The sequence below is a fragment of the Galeopterus variegatus genome, unplaced genomic scaffold, assembly GCF_000696425.1.
Source record: "Galeopterus variegatus unplaced genomic scaffold, G_variegatus-3.0.2 Scaffold1276, whole genome shotgun sequence".
Taxonomy (NCBI): domain Eukaryota; kingdom Metazoa; phylum Chordata; class Mammalia; order Dermoptera; family Cynocephalidae; genus Galeopterus; species Galeopterus variegatus.
Window position 1 is genome coordinate 414,250 of NW_007727387.1, and position 15,845 is coordinate 430,094.

General features: G+C 44.1%; 1 protein-coding gene across 1 annotated transcript in view; it reads right to left on the reverse strand.

Moving 5' to 3' along the window:
- The window catches only part of VSTM4 (V-set and transmembrane domain containing 4), a 96,827-nt gene that overhangs the window by 33,902 nt on the left and 47,080 nt on the right, over window positions 1–15,845 (reverse strand). The window lies entirely within an intron of this gene.

The following is a 15,845-nucleotide window of genomic DNA, read 5'->3' on the forward strand; positions in this document are numbered from 1 at the left end:
AAAGTCCAAAGTTCCCTGGAGGGACCCCAGGACCAGCCTGGCTACCTTGTTTAGGGATATACGGGTGATGTTTTATGATTGGTTTAATTGATTTCACAATGTGGCTTGACTGTATCACCAGTAGGCTATTAAAGACACCACTAGAATCTTTTACAGCGGAGCTCCCCTAAAGCCAGGATTCCTTGCACATGTCTTTGTGGCTCATAATGGAAAAACAAAACACCGCCTGAGCAAGGAGAAAGGACCCTGGGGAGCTGCACCTGGAGGTCTCTAGGGTCCCCCATGATTGCTGGAGCTTTCTTCTCCTGCCATGCTTGACCTTTAGTACAGGCTAAGTGAGTTCACCCTGAGGTGTGTTGTGAGGGTTTCCAATGATTTGGCCCTGTGTAATCACTGCTGTATCAGGTTCTTTTTATGTGTTATCTATGATAACTCGAAGTGATAGAATGATAAGCCTTTAATCAGTTAAGAAAGCCAAGGTTTAGATGCTAAATGACGGCTGTATGTGACACTGTCACCGAGCAGCAAACAGTAAAGGTGAAAAGCAGACTGCTCTGATGTGATGCCTGTTCCTGGTGCTACACATGGATGGAGTCCACAAACTTTTTTGAATGGCCTTTAGTCTTATTTTGAATGTTCCCCATTGGCTCCAGCAACCGAGAGGGGAGTCCCTCTTAGAATCTCCTGTCCTTGGGCACATGTTCCAGCCAGGTAGGTTACCAAGACAGGCTATCTCCCCAATACTAGAAATCCCTAATATGACCAATTGCCCAATCATCAAAATGAAGAAAGGTGGTAGACAGGCAGTTTTCACACAAAAGGAAAGGCTCATTTACATGTGAAAACATGCTAACGCTCCCTCATGAGAGAAAAATCCAAGTGCACATGCACCGACTTCCTTTTTTCACGTATCAGAATGGCCACCATCAAATTTGAGGCAAAGCACGCTATGAGCAAGAGCACAGGAAATCAGGCTCTCAGTGTAAACCTTTCCTGATGGAGAATAACTTGGCAACGTTTATTAAAATTACAGAGGCTTAGACTCTTTGACCCAGCAATTTGGTTTCTGGGAATTCATTCTACAGATATCCTTGCACATGTATGAAATGATACACACGTAAGATTAGGCATTACAGCACTGTTTGTAATAGCAATAGGTTGGAAACAACCCAGCTGTCCAGCAGCACGGGACCGGTTTGTAGATTATGGTGAATCCACACACAGATTCCTCTGGAGCTGTAAAGAGGAATGCAGCTGTCTATGTCACGATAAGCAAAGAGACGTTGTTGTATGAGAAAGCATGTGCTGGACAATGTGTAAAACATGCTACTTTTTATATAAAAACGGGGAAATAAATATATATTAGTATTTGCTTGCACGAGGATAAATAAACTCTGAAAATATTCACAAGGATTTCAAAATGTCCCTAGAATGGTGGTGCTAAGGAACCAAACAGATAGGAGACAGGACAAGAAGAATTATTATCAGATACTCTTATAATTAAATGCAAGTAAATGTATACATATATTTAATAAGAGATGGGCTATTCTAATAACAATCCTAAATATTTAAAAATAAATAAACCAAGACTGAACCACACATTGTGGAAAAATTCCAAGAACACAGTTCCCACTGGAGATTCCCCAAAGATGCTTATTTTTACTGGGGACAGCAATTCTAACTGGTCATAGCTTTAGAGTACAGGGTCAATTGTGCAAATTCACAAATAGCCAAAAGGAACGTGAATTTGCAAAACTCTAACCGCTAAGAGTAAACAAGGGGTCAGAAACTCTCAGAGTTGCTTAATACACGACAACATGTATAATAGCTTCATTCCACAGCTTTTTACACTCTTGAAATGTTTGTTTGTTTCTTTCCTTTATAAAATAATGCATGTTCATGTTCTTAAATGGTAATTACAAGCATGGAAACCCAAGAAAATAAGCCTATCATAACCAAAACACAACCTTCATAATTATTTCCACTCTTTTTCCTCCTCTTTGCTGCTGCCACTTCTTTCTTTCTTTTTTTTTCTAATAGACTTTATTTTTTAGAGCAGTTTTAGGTTGATAGCAAAATTAAGTGGAAGGTACAGAGATTTCCCGTATACCCCTGGCTGCCGCACCTGCATAGACTCTCCTAATATCAACATCCCCCACCAGAGAGGTACATTTATTACAACCGATGAACCTGCAGTGACACATCATTTTCACTCAAAGTCCCTAGTTCACATTAATGTTCACTCTTGATGTATGTCCTATGGGTTTGGACAAAGTAATAACGACATGTATCCACTATTGTAATATTATACAGAATAGTTTCCCTGCCCTTGAAATCCTCTTCATCCCTCCCCTAACCCCTGGCAACCTCTGATCTTTCTTTCCGCTGTCTCCACAGTGTTGCCTTTTCCAGAATGTCATATAGCTGGAATCATACAGTACGTAGCCTTTTCAGACTGGCTTCTTTCACTTAATAATATGCATGTAAGGTTTTTCCATGTTTTTTTCATGGCTTGCTAGCTCAGTTCTTTTTTCCACTGTCTGCATGTACCACAGATTATTTATCCACTTACTAACTGAAGATGTCTTGGTTGCACCCGAGTTTTGGCAATTACGATAAAGATGACATAAACATCCATGCGCAGCTTTTTGTGTGGATATAAGTTTTAAACTCTTCCTATAGATTTTATACATTTTTATCATACTGTATGGCAATTTTGCATCCTTCTTTTTATGTAATCTACGCTCCCCATATTGTTACATTCTTACAACATTCCAGTGAAAAGATAAGCCATTTCCTAACATCTAAACATCTCATTTGTTTCCCAGTTTGATATGCAAAAAACACAGCTAAAAATATATTTGTGCATAATGGATTTTCATTTTTAGACTTTCATTTTGTTAGATTCTTAGAGCTCGAATTACTGTCACAGACAAGGACCATTTTAAAGGCTATTTAATACCCACTGTCAAAACAATTTCCAAGTCAGGAGCTATTGGGTTAACAAATGAGAGTATCTATGTTGTCACTTTTTTTAACGTCAACTTTATCAATTTAAAAAATGACTCATTTAATGAAGAAAACTGTGATCCCCTTTTCCCTTGCATGTCTACGGTTGCTAGTGACCACGATCATTTCCCATGTCTGTTTGACGTGTCTCCTTATTCATGATGTTGTGGACATCTTCTGCTATTATTTAGGATCTTGAGTTTTTCTTATAGATTTGCATGCACCTTTTACATCAGTCTGACATATTTATTGAAAATATTTCCTCCAATTCCCTTTGAATTTTGGCTTCTCGTTAAATGTGCAACTTTTCTTTGTTTTTGCTAATACCTTCTGGTATTTTCCTTTCTTCTGTTGCCTCTGAGCTTGGATAATCTCCCCAACTGCATCTTACACACTGCAGAGTCAAACAGCATTTCCACCTCCTCTTCTCTTTTCTAGGATTTGATTCTTTAGCTCTTTAATATAAAATGGAGGCTTCCAGAATATCATTTATATGAACTTACGCCATCATGCCCAGGGCTTTCAGTCAGCTGAAAAGCTCTGCTTTGTCATCACCATTTTCCTTCAAAACAGTAAAATGCACTAAACTAAATTTAGTTTTCATTCATATTTTTACAATAAGACCTCATATAGATAATGATTCACCACAATGACATACGATAGACAATTTTTCCCTCAAAATCTTGTTTCTGTCATTGAGTTAGCAGAGCTGGTAAAAACTATTGCCTTAGAAAGCCCACCTTATGATTACCTTACAAGAAGCTGTTCTACATCTTGGGTTGAAACAAGGCTGCATTTTGTCTCTGACACAACACAGTGTTGCTGGAGCCAATCAAACTGAGAAAGACAGAAAATAGGCCCAGAAACTCCCTCTAATTTACAAAGTGGTAGGATCAGAGAGCAGCGCTATTCGTGGGCAGCTCCTTGCTGAGGGTGGCTGTTTTTCTGTCTCCAACAAGGCAGGAGGGGGCACTTACGGGGCCCCTGTTGTAAGATGTGCACAGTTCCGACCTGGCCACTGCCCAGAATGAGTCTTTGCTGCACACTTGACACGAAGAGGCTGGATTTAGTGAACAGGTCAAGGGGCCTCTAGAGGCCTGCACTAAAGCTGGGTCTGCTCTGACTAGAGAGGTGGCCCTGAGCAAGTCACTTCCTTCCCTGGACCACCATCCCCAGACTGTAAAGTGGGAGATTTACTCTTGATATCTATCTCAAAGGGCTATTATGAGGGCCAGATGAGATAGTAAAAATTAGATGAAAATTAGATGAGGCGTGAAAGTGAGATAGGAGGAGCTCAGCTTCCCTGGGTTCAGGTTTCAGGACACACCTCTGGGTTTCAAGCCACTCCCCAAGGTCTCATGGCCCCCTCTAGGCCCTCCCCTGGAGGAGAGGTACTTTTGCTTGCTAGACCTAGCTTGGTGCCAACATGGGGAAGCTGAGACCCCAAGGGGGTGGACTTATGCAGAGCCAGTGGCTGGGCATGCTCAGTAGAGAAGGATTATGTAACCCTGGTAGGCAAGCATCCTCAGTAAAGCGGAATTTATCCCTTGAATGATCTCCCAGTAGAGGTGCTAAAGAGCACAGAATCTTCTTGAATATGTTCAGTGCATGTGATAGGATTTGACCAGTGAACATGCTCCAAGAAGAGACCAACTGAGCATGTGCAGGACTATTTTACACAACTGGGAACCACCCCCTTATTTGACTATTCACTAAATAGCATGAATATGTATTAGATACTGAAACTTATAAAGGCTGAATCCTGGCAGAAGGCGGGGCTGTTTCTCACTTTCCTGGGGCTCACCCACACTTCACCGGCTGAGGTGTGTGTCTTTACTTTCCTGTTACACTTACTTTCAGCAGCAGCTGCTCACTCTCTTGGGCCCGCCTGCACTCTGTACTGAACTGTAAGTGTGCATTTCTGACTTTTGTATTAAACTTGGAGTGGGCCTGCTCAGTCTCTGGAGCTAGGCCACACTCTCTCTGTGGAACCTGCATTTCTTATCTGTTATATCAAACTTGTTCTCACTTTCTACTGTGACTCTGCTCTTGAATTCTTTCCTGTGGCAGAGTCAAGAGCCCGGTAGGAGGACAGGGTGGGTTGAGTCTGGCCATCCAGCCTCTCCAGACCCTCCCTCTGGCATCCTAAGGACTAAATCAGATGAGGCATGAAAGGACTGGATAACAACCTACCGTAGTCTTTGGCATATGTTTCACAGTGCAAGCCAGGGAGTATAATGTTGACACTTGGGTATTTCATGGTGCCCATGTTTCAGCCCTGTGGGAAGGGCTGCAAGTTTCAACTTAAACCTCGATCAGGAAATCTTTCTGCCCAGGATAGTAGCTGGGCTGCGCAAGTACTAACCCAGGACAAACCAGGCAGGTAAGAAGAAGAGAGAGTTTGCTCCCCAAGCAATGGACAGCTGCCCGGGACACCAGGCAAAGCAGACAACTGGACTGCACACAACACTGAACAAATTCCAAGCAAACATATTTTGCAGATACTTAAGTTAGCAATAGTAACAGCTATATTTGTGTCTGTATGTGCAATGCACTATGGAAAGAGCTTGGTATCTGTAATCTCTGGCCCTCCCAGATGAGAAAATAAGAACTCAGATAGGTCTAGGCCTTTCCCAAAGGTCGCCAGCTGGGCAGGAGATCCGGGATCCGATCCCGGTCGGCCTATCTCCTTGGCCCTGAAGCAAGGACTCTGAGCCCAGCCACGCAACAGAGAACAAGGAAGCCAAGACCGAAAGAGGCTCCATCGAGATCTACAATCAGGCTTAGAGCAGGTACCACAAGGTGACGTCAACATTCCACTGCATTTTAAGTTTGTATTAAATTCACGGTGGGGACTGTTGCAGCTGCTCAAACCCATACCCTGGTGGCAGGAGGAGGGGCCAACCCAAGTGCTGGATCTTGAGGGCCCAAGACCAAGGGCCACCCTGGCCTGAGAGTAGGCTGGCTAGGAGGGGTGCAATTCCTGGGAATTGTCTGGAATAAGTGATGCCAGCCACCAAAATGGAGGGGGGGCATGATGGGCTGGCCTCATGGAAATGCTGTGCCTCTAGAACTAAGAATATTTGGGAGTAGAGAGAGGGAAGAGTAGAAAACACCATAAACTGAATTGATTCCACCAAAGAACACAATTATTACTAAGAACCATACACCCAACCACGCCCTGCTTCCATAATTAAATGTGAGACCAAAGCACATGCATGTTGACACTCAGTGCCCACCCGTGACAAAGTGAGTCCTCAGTCCTCCCTCTAATGTCCCTGGGTCACTGTATGGCCATCCTACCACCGGCCTGTCTCTGGGACTTGCTGGAGATGTGGCTAACTGTGTGAGCGAAGGTGCTTTCATACATCTGACCGTCCCCAGACGCCAGGTGTTCCCTCTGGTCCAGGCCAATCTTTCTGCCTGGACATATGGATTATGAATCAAATGTTTCCTCGAGGTCCATTAAATCTTATTCACTGCTGAATGAGTAGGTGCCCCTCATCCCTGGGTACAAAACTGTCTGTCACATGCTCCAAAGAGATTTGTTGTGGTCTGAACTGGGACAGCAAGGGACATCAAGTGCTTTTGTCAGACCAAAGATCCTGACCCAGAAAAACCCTAGTGAGTGGGGCAAGAAGCTGTGCCGGCTCAGGTCCCCTGACACCCTCTAGGCCTCCTGAGCTCCTGCTGCTCCACACAGTCTCTGAAAGGAGCTGCAGTAGTCAATGTGTTTCACCTGCAGAAACAACCACACGCCTCCTTTCCCCTGCCTGCACATCTCGGTTCCAACAGGAGATTGCCTGACATGGGTCAGGAGAGGGATCCATCATTTCCTTTCCACGCAGCTCAACAGCTGCCCCTTTCCCAAGATTTCACGTGGCTCACTAGTCGAAATCTTTCTGCCCAGGATAGTAGCTGGGCTGCGCAAGTACTAACCCAGGACAAACCAGGCAGGTAAGAAGAAGAGAGAGTTTGCTCCCCGAGCAATGGACAGCTGCCCGGGACACCAGGCAAAGCAGACAACTGGACTGCACACAACACTGAACAAATTCCAAGCAAACATATTTTGCAGATACTTAAGTTAGCAATAGTAACAGCTATATTTGTGTCTGTATGTGCAATGCACTATGGAAAGAGCTTGGTATCTGTAATCTCTGGCCCTCCCAGATGAGAAAATAAGAACTCAGATAGGTCTAGGCCTTTCCCAAAGGTCGCCAGCTGGGCAGGAGATCCGGGATCCGATCCCGGTCGGCCTATCTCCTTGGCCCTGAAGCAAGGACTCTGAGCCCAGCCACGCAACAGAGAACAAGGAAGCCAAGACCGAAAGAGGCTCCATCGAGATCTACAATCAGGCTTAGAGCAGGTACCACAAGGTGACGTCAACATTCCACTGCATTTTAAGTTTGTATTAAATTCACGGTGGGGACTGTTGCAGGCAGCACCATAACTGTGCCGTCTGCTTCTCCTTCGTGCCCTGACTGGCTGTAGCATCCGTTCCTTGGTCTCGTGTGTGAACGCCGACATCCTGAGCACTCACAGTCAAATGCACACTTCCCAGCACGTCGGGACAGCGCGCTGGTCCTGGAGCCGGGCGGCTGGGCTGGGGTCTCTATCTGTGCTACGGGCAAGGGGACCTCAGCACATCGTCACACTCTTCCTGTATCTTCTCATCTGTAGGATGGGGACAATGACAGCCCCTACTCGTGGGGCTGCGGTGAGGAGAGAAGAAGGTAGTGTGTGCTCCACACCCAGCACTGCTCGGGAGGTGGCACTTCACACAGCACAGCTTGGTTACTGCTATTGATATGACGACTGCCAGCCCTGGCATCTGGCCCTGCCACCTTCCTCTGCCCTGCACCTCCAGGGCTTCTCACCCCCAGGGACCAATTTCCTCCAGCCCCAGCCTTTCACCGACGTGCTACTCCCTTCCCACCTCTGCATGTCCCCTTCCCCACCCCTTCACCTGGAACACTCTGCCTCATCCTGCAAGAACTGGCCCAAATATCACCTCCAGGAAGCTTCTTCACCAGTCACAGGCCCTTGAGTCAGCGTTAGCAGCGCCTGCCCTGGGTGCCCGGGACAGCTCGGTGGGCATCCCTAGTGTGGGAGCGGCCATGGCTGTACTTCCTTGGGTCTCCCATTAGACAGGGACCTCAAGGGAACAGTCTGTGTGTTATTGCATCCTCGCTCTACGGACTTTTAAGCTGTTCAGTATAGAATAAGAGGCACTCGATGAGTCCTGACTGAATAATAATGGAGCCATTGGCACGGAGCTCACTTCTCTCCAGGTGCTGCTGGAAGCTCTTTACCCGGACTAACTTATGTAATCCTCCAAATGCCTCTATGTGTTAGGTCTATTATAGTCCCCATTTTTCAGAGAGGTTGAAAAACTAGCAGAGGGCACACAGCTGTCAGGGGCAGAGTCCGGATTTGAATCGAGGCAGCCTGGCCCAGAGCTTTAACCATCAGCACGGATTGCCTTCCACGGAAGTAATAAATGTTTGGAAACCCTGTGACTATTCAATATTTTAAAAACGAAGTACTTACATCTCTAAGTTATGAGCCTATATCTTTAGCTTGTCTTTGAAATCATATCTTCCCTTCACTCTGAGATCCTGAACAAATCACTTATTAATTAAATTCCATACTTCCATTGCCAGGGTATATTTAAAAATCTCTGATGGTTCAGAAAATACCTGAAATTTATTCAGCATAAATAACCTGTGCCCATGACTATCTGTGAGAGAGCGTATGCACCAGAAAACAGAAGAAAGCTCAGATAACTTCAGCTGTGCTTGCTAATAGCATAGGTAACACAGTGTCCACTTTAATTTCTCTCATTTGCAAGCACTTTATGGTCTCAAACCCCTTGGAAGAGGTTGAGCAGAAGTACAGGAGACAGACCGGCTAGGAACTGTCTTTGCAGTGCCCCCCATCCATCCTCTCAACAACTTCTGTGACTTGACCTGTGGAAATGAAGGCATCCAAGCCCACAAAAGAGGTGCTGCAGCTCTATGCGACCAGTGGGATTTCATTTTAAATCTGATTTTCTGGGACTTTTGGGAGCAGTTTCATACTTACCCCTTGAGCTGCTCTCAGGGCTGTTTTCCCCAGAGAGGGCATGTTTAAAATCCTGCAGAACCTTGAGATGCTGCTTGGGCCCTGCTCTCTGATCTGGGACATCTGTGTCCTCAGAACACTTTGCTATGGGAAAGGAACAGTCTCCCAACCCTGAAGGTCAGCCTCCAACCCTACCCCACCAGGAAGATGGCAACTTCCAACCTCAGGGATAATACACATTCAAGATGAGATTTGTTTTCTTTCTGCTTGAACTTCTCTTAGCCAGTCATGGAATTCCCTCAAGTCCCCACGTTCTGCCCAGTCACTTGGCAAGGCCCCTCTCTCGGTGACCACAGCCTCAGTGCCAGTGAGTGGCCTCTTCTTGAGGGTCCCTCCTCTGCCTGAGGGTTTCCGTTCCAGGCATCTTGCCTTAGTCCTGTTTTTTCTGCTCATTTCCCCTTAGGAGGAAGTGGTCAGCGGACACAGAAAAATGTTTGCCCTAATTCTGCCTGAGGGTTTCCGTTCCAGGCATCTTGCCTTAGTCCTGTGTTTTCTGCTCATTTCCCCTTAGGAGGAAGTGGTCAGCGGACACAGAAAAATGTTTGCCCTAATCATAGCTGAGACCCAAGGGGGCAGCAGGCTTTTGTAGCAGCACAAGGCAGAATGACAGATGAGAGCACCAGGGCCTAACAGCCCCTGGCGTGACAGGGATGTGGGACCTGCCTGGGCTGCAGAGGCAGAGCCCAATTCAGGCCAAAGCCGGGGCGTAAAGACACGACTTGACCAGTTCACTCACTTGCCAGGCACTGTGGCAAGGGATCTGGCTGCACCAAGTTGAACAGGCATGAGGTTCTAGTCAAGAAGGTGAAAGCAAAGTTGGCCAGGGGCGTGCTATCCAGTTTACAGGGGCAAGGCCTGGCCCCAGCAGGTTCCTGGGGTGCAGATAGAGTCAAGCAGGCTTTCCAGAGGTGGAGCTGTGGGTTGGTCAAACAGGAGAAATGCACGTGGGGATGACGAGCTGCAACTTGGGCACCCAGCCGACCTCACAGACAGCACCCAGCATGGCTGGCTGAGAGAGGCAGCATGTGGGCAAGACCCTGTAGTCGTCCCTGACCTTGGGTGTCCCAGGACTGGGGAGACCAGTCCTATGCTCACCAGGCCGGTGACATCCTTGCTGTACTTGAAGCCTCAGTCAGTACCAGCTCAGAATGGGGGCAGCTACAGGGGAAGGCCTGGGAGGGCCCAGGTCATGCAGGCCAGACACAGCATCGCAGGAGGCAAAGTCCAGGTAATGCTGGCAGGTGGCCCCTCCACAGCCTCTGACCACCCAGCCATGACCCAAGCCTGAAATGCCATCACCCTAGTCTTCGGGGCTTGAGGAGGACATATGCTTTAGAAAAGAAACAGCTTTATTGAGGCATGATTGATATGCTGTAAAATTTACTGATAATGAGTGTTCAATTCAGTACTTTTTAGTTGGTTTATAAATTGGGCAATCATCTCCACAATAGCTTTTGAACATTTCTATCACCCCACAAAAGTTCCCTCTTGCCCATTTATAGTTAATCCCCACTCCCACCCTCAGCCCTAGGCAACCACTGATCTACTTTCTCTCTAAATTTATCTTTTCTAGGCATTTCATAAAAACGGAATCATACAATATGCAATTTTTTGCATATGGCTTCTTTCAGTTAGTGTAGTGTTTCTGAGGTTCATCCATGTTTGGGGACATCTGCAGTCTGTTCCTTTTCACCACCAAGTAGTACTTTATTAGGTGGATATACTAAATTTTGTTTACCCATTCACCAATTGACAGACATATTAAGACTGTTTCCAGTTTCTGGTTATTGTGAATAATGCAGCTATGAAAACTGTATATATGTCTTTGTGTGGACACAGGATTTCATTTCTCTTGGGTCAATTCCTACGAGTGGAATTGCTAGGTCATATGGTAAGTTTATGTTTAATGTTTTAAGAAACCACCAAACTGCTTTCCCAAGGGGCTGCTCAATTTCACATTCTCACCAGTAATCTACAAAGATCTATTTTCTCCATGGCCTTGCTAGCACCTGACATCATCAGTGGAGGTGTAGTGGGTTTTAATTTTCATTTCCCTAATGATTCATAATATTGATCACCTTTTCATATAGTTATTAGTTATTCATATATACTTTAGGGAAATATTTATTCAAATCTTTTTCGTCCATTTTCAATTGTGTTATTTTTCATCTTATTATTGAGTTGTAGAAGGTCTTTACATATTTTGGAAACAAGTTCCTTATCAGTTATCTGATTTGCAGATATTTTTTCTCAATTTGTTGCCTATCTTTTCATCTTCTTAATGATGTCTTTGGAAGTACAAAGGTTTTTAATTTTATCAGTCTTTCATTTCATGATGTCACTTTTGCCCAATCCAAGGTCACAAAGATTTTCTCCTGTTTTCCAGAATTTTTGTAGCTTTAGCTTTTACATTTAACTCTAAGACTCATTTTTAGTTAATTCTGGGGATAATGTGAGGTAAGTGTCTCAGTCCATGTTTTTGTGTGTTTTCCCAAGTGTCCCAGCACCATTTGTTGAAAATACTATGTTTTCCCTTTATAGCTGTCCCAACACTTTGTCAAAATTCAGTTGCCTATAAATGTAAGGATTTATTACTGGAATCACAGTTACGTTCCATACGATCCATTATGTTTGCATCAACACCTCAGTGTCTTGATTACTGCAGCATTAGAATAAGTTTTGAAAACAAGCAGTGTAAGCCCTCTGGCTGTGTCCTTTTAAAAATTTATGCACATAATCTAGAATCAGCTTGTCACTTTCAACAAAATATACTGTTGTTTAATTTCCACATTTTAGGGATTTTTCTGCTGTTATTTTGTTATTGATTTCTAGTTTTATTCCACTGTGATCAGAGAATATACTCTGTATGATTTTAATTCTTTTAAATTGGTCAAGGCTTATTTTATAGCCCAGGATGTGATCTATCTTGATGAATGTTCCATGGAGACTTGGGGAAAAAAAATGTGTTCATCCATAGTTGGTTGGAATGTCTGATATGTATCAGTTGGGTTCTGTTGGTTGATTGTGTTGTTTAGATCTTCGATATCCTTGTTAATTAAGGATTTTCTGTCTATAGCAGGTGTATCAGTTGCTGAAAGGCAGGGGAGAAGTTTGAAGTCCCCAGCTAAAGCTGTAGATTTATCTATTCCCTCTCTCAGCTTTAGTTTTTGCTTTTTGAATTTTGTGGTTCAGTTGTTTGATGTATAGACATTTAGGATCTTTGTCTTCCAAGTGGACTGATCCGTTTATCATGTAATGTCCCTCTTTGCTGCCATAAGTTTGTTTGCTCTGAAGTCTGTTTTATCAGATATATTATAACCACTCCTGGGTTTTTTTATTATTGTCTGTATGGTATATCTTTTTCCATCCTTTTACTTTCAACCACCCTATGTCACTGTGTATGAAGTGAATTTCTTGAAAACAGCGTATAGTTGGGTCTGCTAGTTTTTGTGATTTGACTGACATAGTTAGAGCATTTACATTTTAAATAAATGGTAACAATGTTAACAATAAATGTTAACAATTAAGTCTGCCATTTTATTATTTGATTTCTGTACGTTTCCTGTGGTTGTCATCACTCTGTTTCTTTATGTTACTGGACTATATTTTAGGAGGCTGTCTTGATTTTTCTATAGTATTTTTTTTGCATAGTTATTTAAGCGATTGCTTTGGGCATTACTATACACATATATGACTTACCATAGTCTACTGGCACCAACATTCCATCACTCTGAGTGACATGTGGAGATCTCTTCTATTTAGGTCATTTTACCACTCTTACTTTTCTTTTTTCTTTTTTTTTCCCCTTTTTGTCTTTTTTCGTGACCGGCAACGGATCGCAACCCTCAGTGTCACGCCCGGACCGGACCAGGACCGGCAACGGAATCGCAACCCTCGGTGTTGCGCCCGCACCTCACTCAGCCAGTGAGCGGCCGGTCTGTATGTGGGATCCGAACCCTCGGCGGGAGCACCGCCACGCTCCCAAGCGGCGCACTGTAGCAGTGCACCACCGGGCCGGCCCACCACCCTTACTTTTCAATATCATTGTGTTGAGTATTAGATGGTTTTATAATTATGGTTTTAACCACCAAATATGATTTTTAAAACTCATAACTATTCCTGAAAGAAATATGTGCTCATATTTATGCTCTTACCAATGTTCCTTTTTTTCTTCCTAATACTCCAAATTTTTTCCCTGTTTCAAGAATTTCTTTTAGCCATTATTTTACAGTAGGCTGCTAGTAACAAGTTCTTTTAGTTTTCCTTTATTTGAGAACATCTATATTTCCCTTTCATTCCTAAAAGACAGTTTTGCTGGATATAGAATTTGTGGTTTGCAGTTCTTTTCTTTCAGTATTTTGTTTGCTTGTTGTTTTTTTTGTGTGTGTGTGTGACCAGTAAGGGGATCGTAACCCTTGGTTTGGTGTCGCCCGCACCACGCTCAACCAGTGAGCGCACCGGCCACCCCTATATAGGATCTGAACCTGCGGCCTCGGCGCTCCCAGCACCGCACTCTCCCGAGTGAGCCACGGGGCCGGCCCTTCTTTCAGTATTTAAAAAAGGTGCCACTTCTTTCTGCCCCCCATGGATGCAGAGCAGAAATTACCTCTCATTCAAATTCATCTTCTGTTTAGTTATAATGTGTCTTCATGTGTTTCTCTGCTTAGTGTTCACTCCGTTTCTTAGATCTATAAGTTTTTGTGTTTTGCCACATTTGGGGTGTTTTCAGCCATTTCAGCTCCAGTATGTTTCTTTTCTCCTTCTGGTACTCCGATGATAAAATGTTGGCTCTTTTGTCCCCTAGATCCTTGAGAACTATCCATTTGTTCATTTTTGTTTGTTTGTTTTTGGTCTATTTTCTCTCTATTGTACAGATTAGATTATTTCTATTGATCTGTCCTCAAGTTCACTAACTATCCACTGACATTTCCCGTCTACTGTCGAGCCCATCCAGTGAGTTTTTTTATTTCTATTATTGTATTTTTTCAGTTTTATAATTTTCATTTTTTAAAATAACTTCTTTCTTTGTTGGCTGAGATATGCTATTTTGTAATGTTTTAAGAGAATTTGCAATTGATCATTGAATCCTTTTTATAACTGCCTTAAAATCCTTGTCAGATAATTCCAACATGTGATTCATATCGGTGTTGGTTGTGACTTCTGTGGTTTTTAGTATGATGGGTGATTTTTCAATAGTATCCTGTTAGGAGGCCCTGGATCCTATTTAAATCTGCAATTTTTGCAGACAGTCACCTTATTTAGGTTTGTCCCACAGATCCTGGCCCACTTCTGTGGGCTATAGTTCCAGCAACCTTTGCATTTTCAGAGACTTTACAGTGTTATTTTGGTCTGTTTTGTTTATCTGGTACCACTGGGCCATGCTGGTGATACCTGAGACATGGGAAGGGGTTTCCCCAGGTTAGGAAGCCAGATCTCTTTTGGTAGGTGAGGGAAGTCTGAGACCTATGGAAATAAAGAAGCTTCCTAGTTGAGCCATGTGTTATAACTAGGTGCCCCTCACTGGTTCTTTCCTTCAGCCCTGGTGTCACCTGGTTGGGAAGGGGAGTCTCAGGCTTGTCAGGGAGGGAGAACCCTTCCCCTGGTGCTTAATGGAGGTGGGGCATCTGATTCACTCCCATTGCTGGTGGTGTCAGGCTTATGGTACTCAGAAGAACTCTCATTAGATCCAGGGAAGGAATGAGTTTCCCTAGATGCCTTCTGTTTCTAGGTTGGGGTAGGGAAAAATCAGGTCTGGTTCACCTTCTTCTGTTGGAAGGGAAAAGCATAGAACACCCTGCAGTTCTGTTATTTCTCCAGTCCTGCACTCCCAAACCAGTTTACTTTCCTCTGACCAGGTTTTATTTATTTATTTATTTATTATTTTTTTGTCTTTGTGTGTGACCGGTAAGGGGATCACAACCCTTGGCTTGGTGTCGCCCACACCGTGCTCAGCCAGTGAGTGCACCAGCCATCCCTATATAGTATCCGAACCTGCGGCGGGAGCATTGCTGCACTCCCAGTGCCACACTCTCCCGAGTGAGCCACGGGGTCGGCCCCCTCTTGCCAGGTTTTATTTTACTTTTTTATTTTTATTTTTTGTGGCGGGAGCGTTGCTGCACTCCCAGTGCCACACTCTCCCAAGTGAGCCACGGGGTCGGCCCCCTCTTGCCAGGTTTTATTTTACTTTTTTATTTTTATTTTTTAAACATATTTATTATTATTATTACTTTTTTACATTCTAAGATGCTGTGGAGCAGTTGGGAGGGAAGGGGAGAGGGGAAAGGGAAGGAGATTGGGTGGGAGGAGATGGAAGTGGGGACATGGTCAAGGCCCATGGCATCCCCCTCATTCCAGCAGGGGAGCCCAGGGGACTTCTAGTGGCAGCTTGGTCATGGCCGCTTACCAGCTTTTAAAGTCCTTCTTTTGTCTCTTATGTTATTTTGACATTTATAGTTGTGCTCAGCAGGGAAGAGCAGGGAGAAATTGACCTATGCCATCTTGTCTGGATTGGAAGTCCCAAATTTTTAAACACTATGAGGTTGCAATATCACCTATAACTATTATACTACTTTGGAGGTGTGTACTGCTAGTGAAAAATGAAACATAGGACAAGTCAGCATTGGTAAAAGGGGATTCAAACTCTTTGTTGTCAGGAAGTATCAAAATGGTCTATCCAGCTGCAAACCCCTTCCTAAATAGGGGAGCAGCCCTGT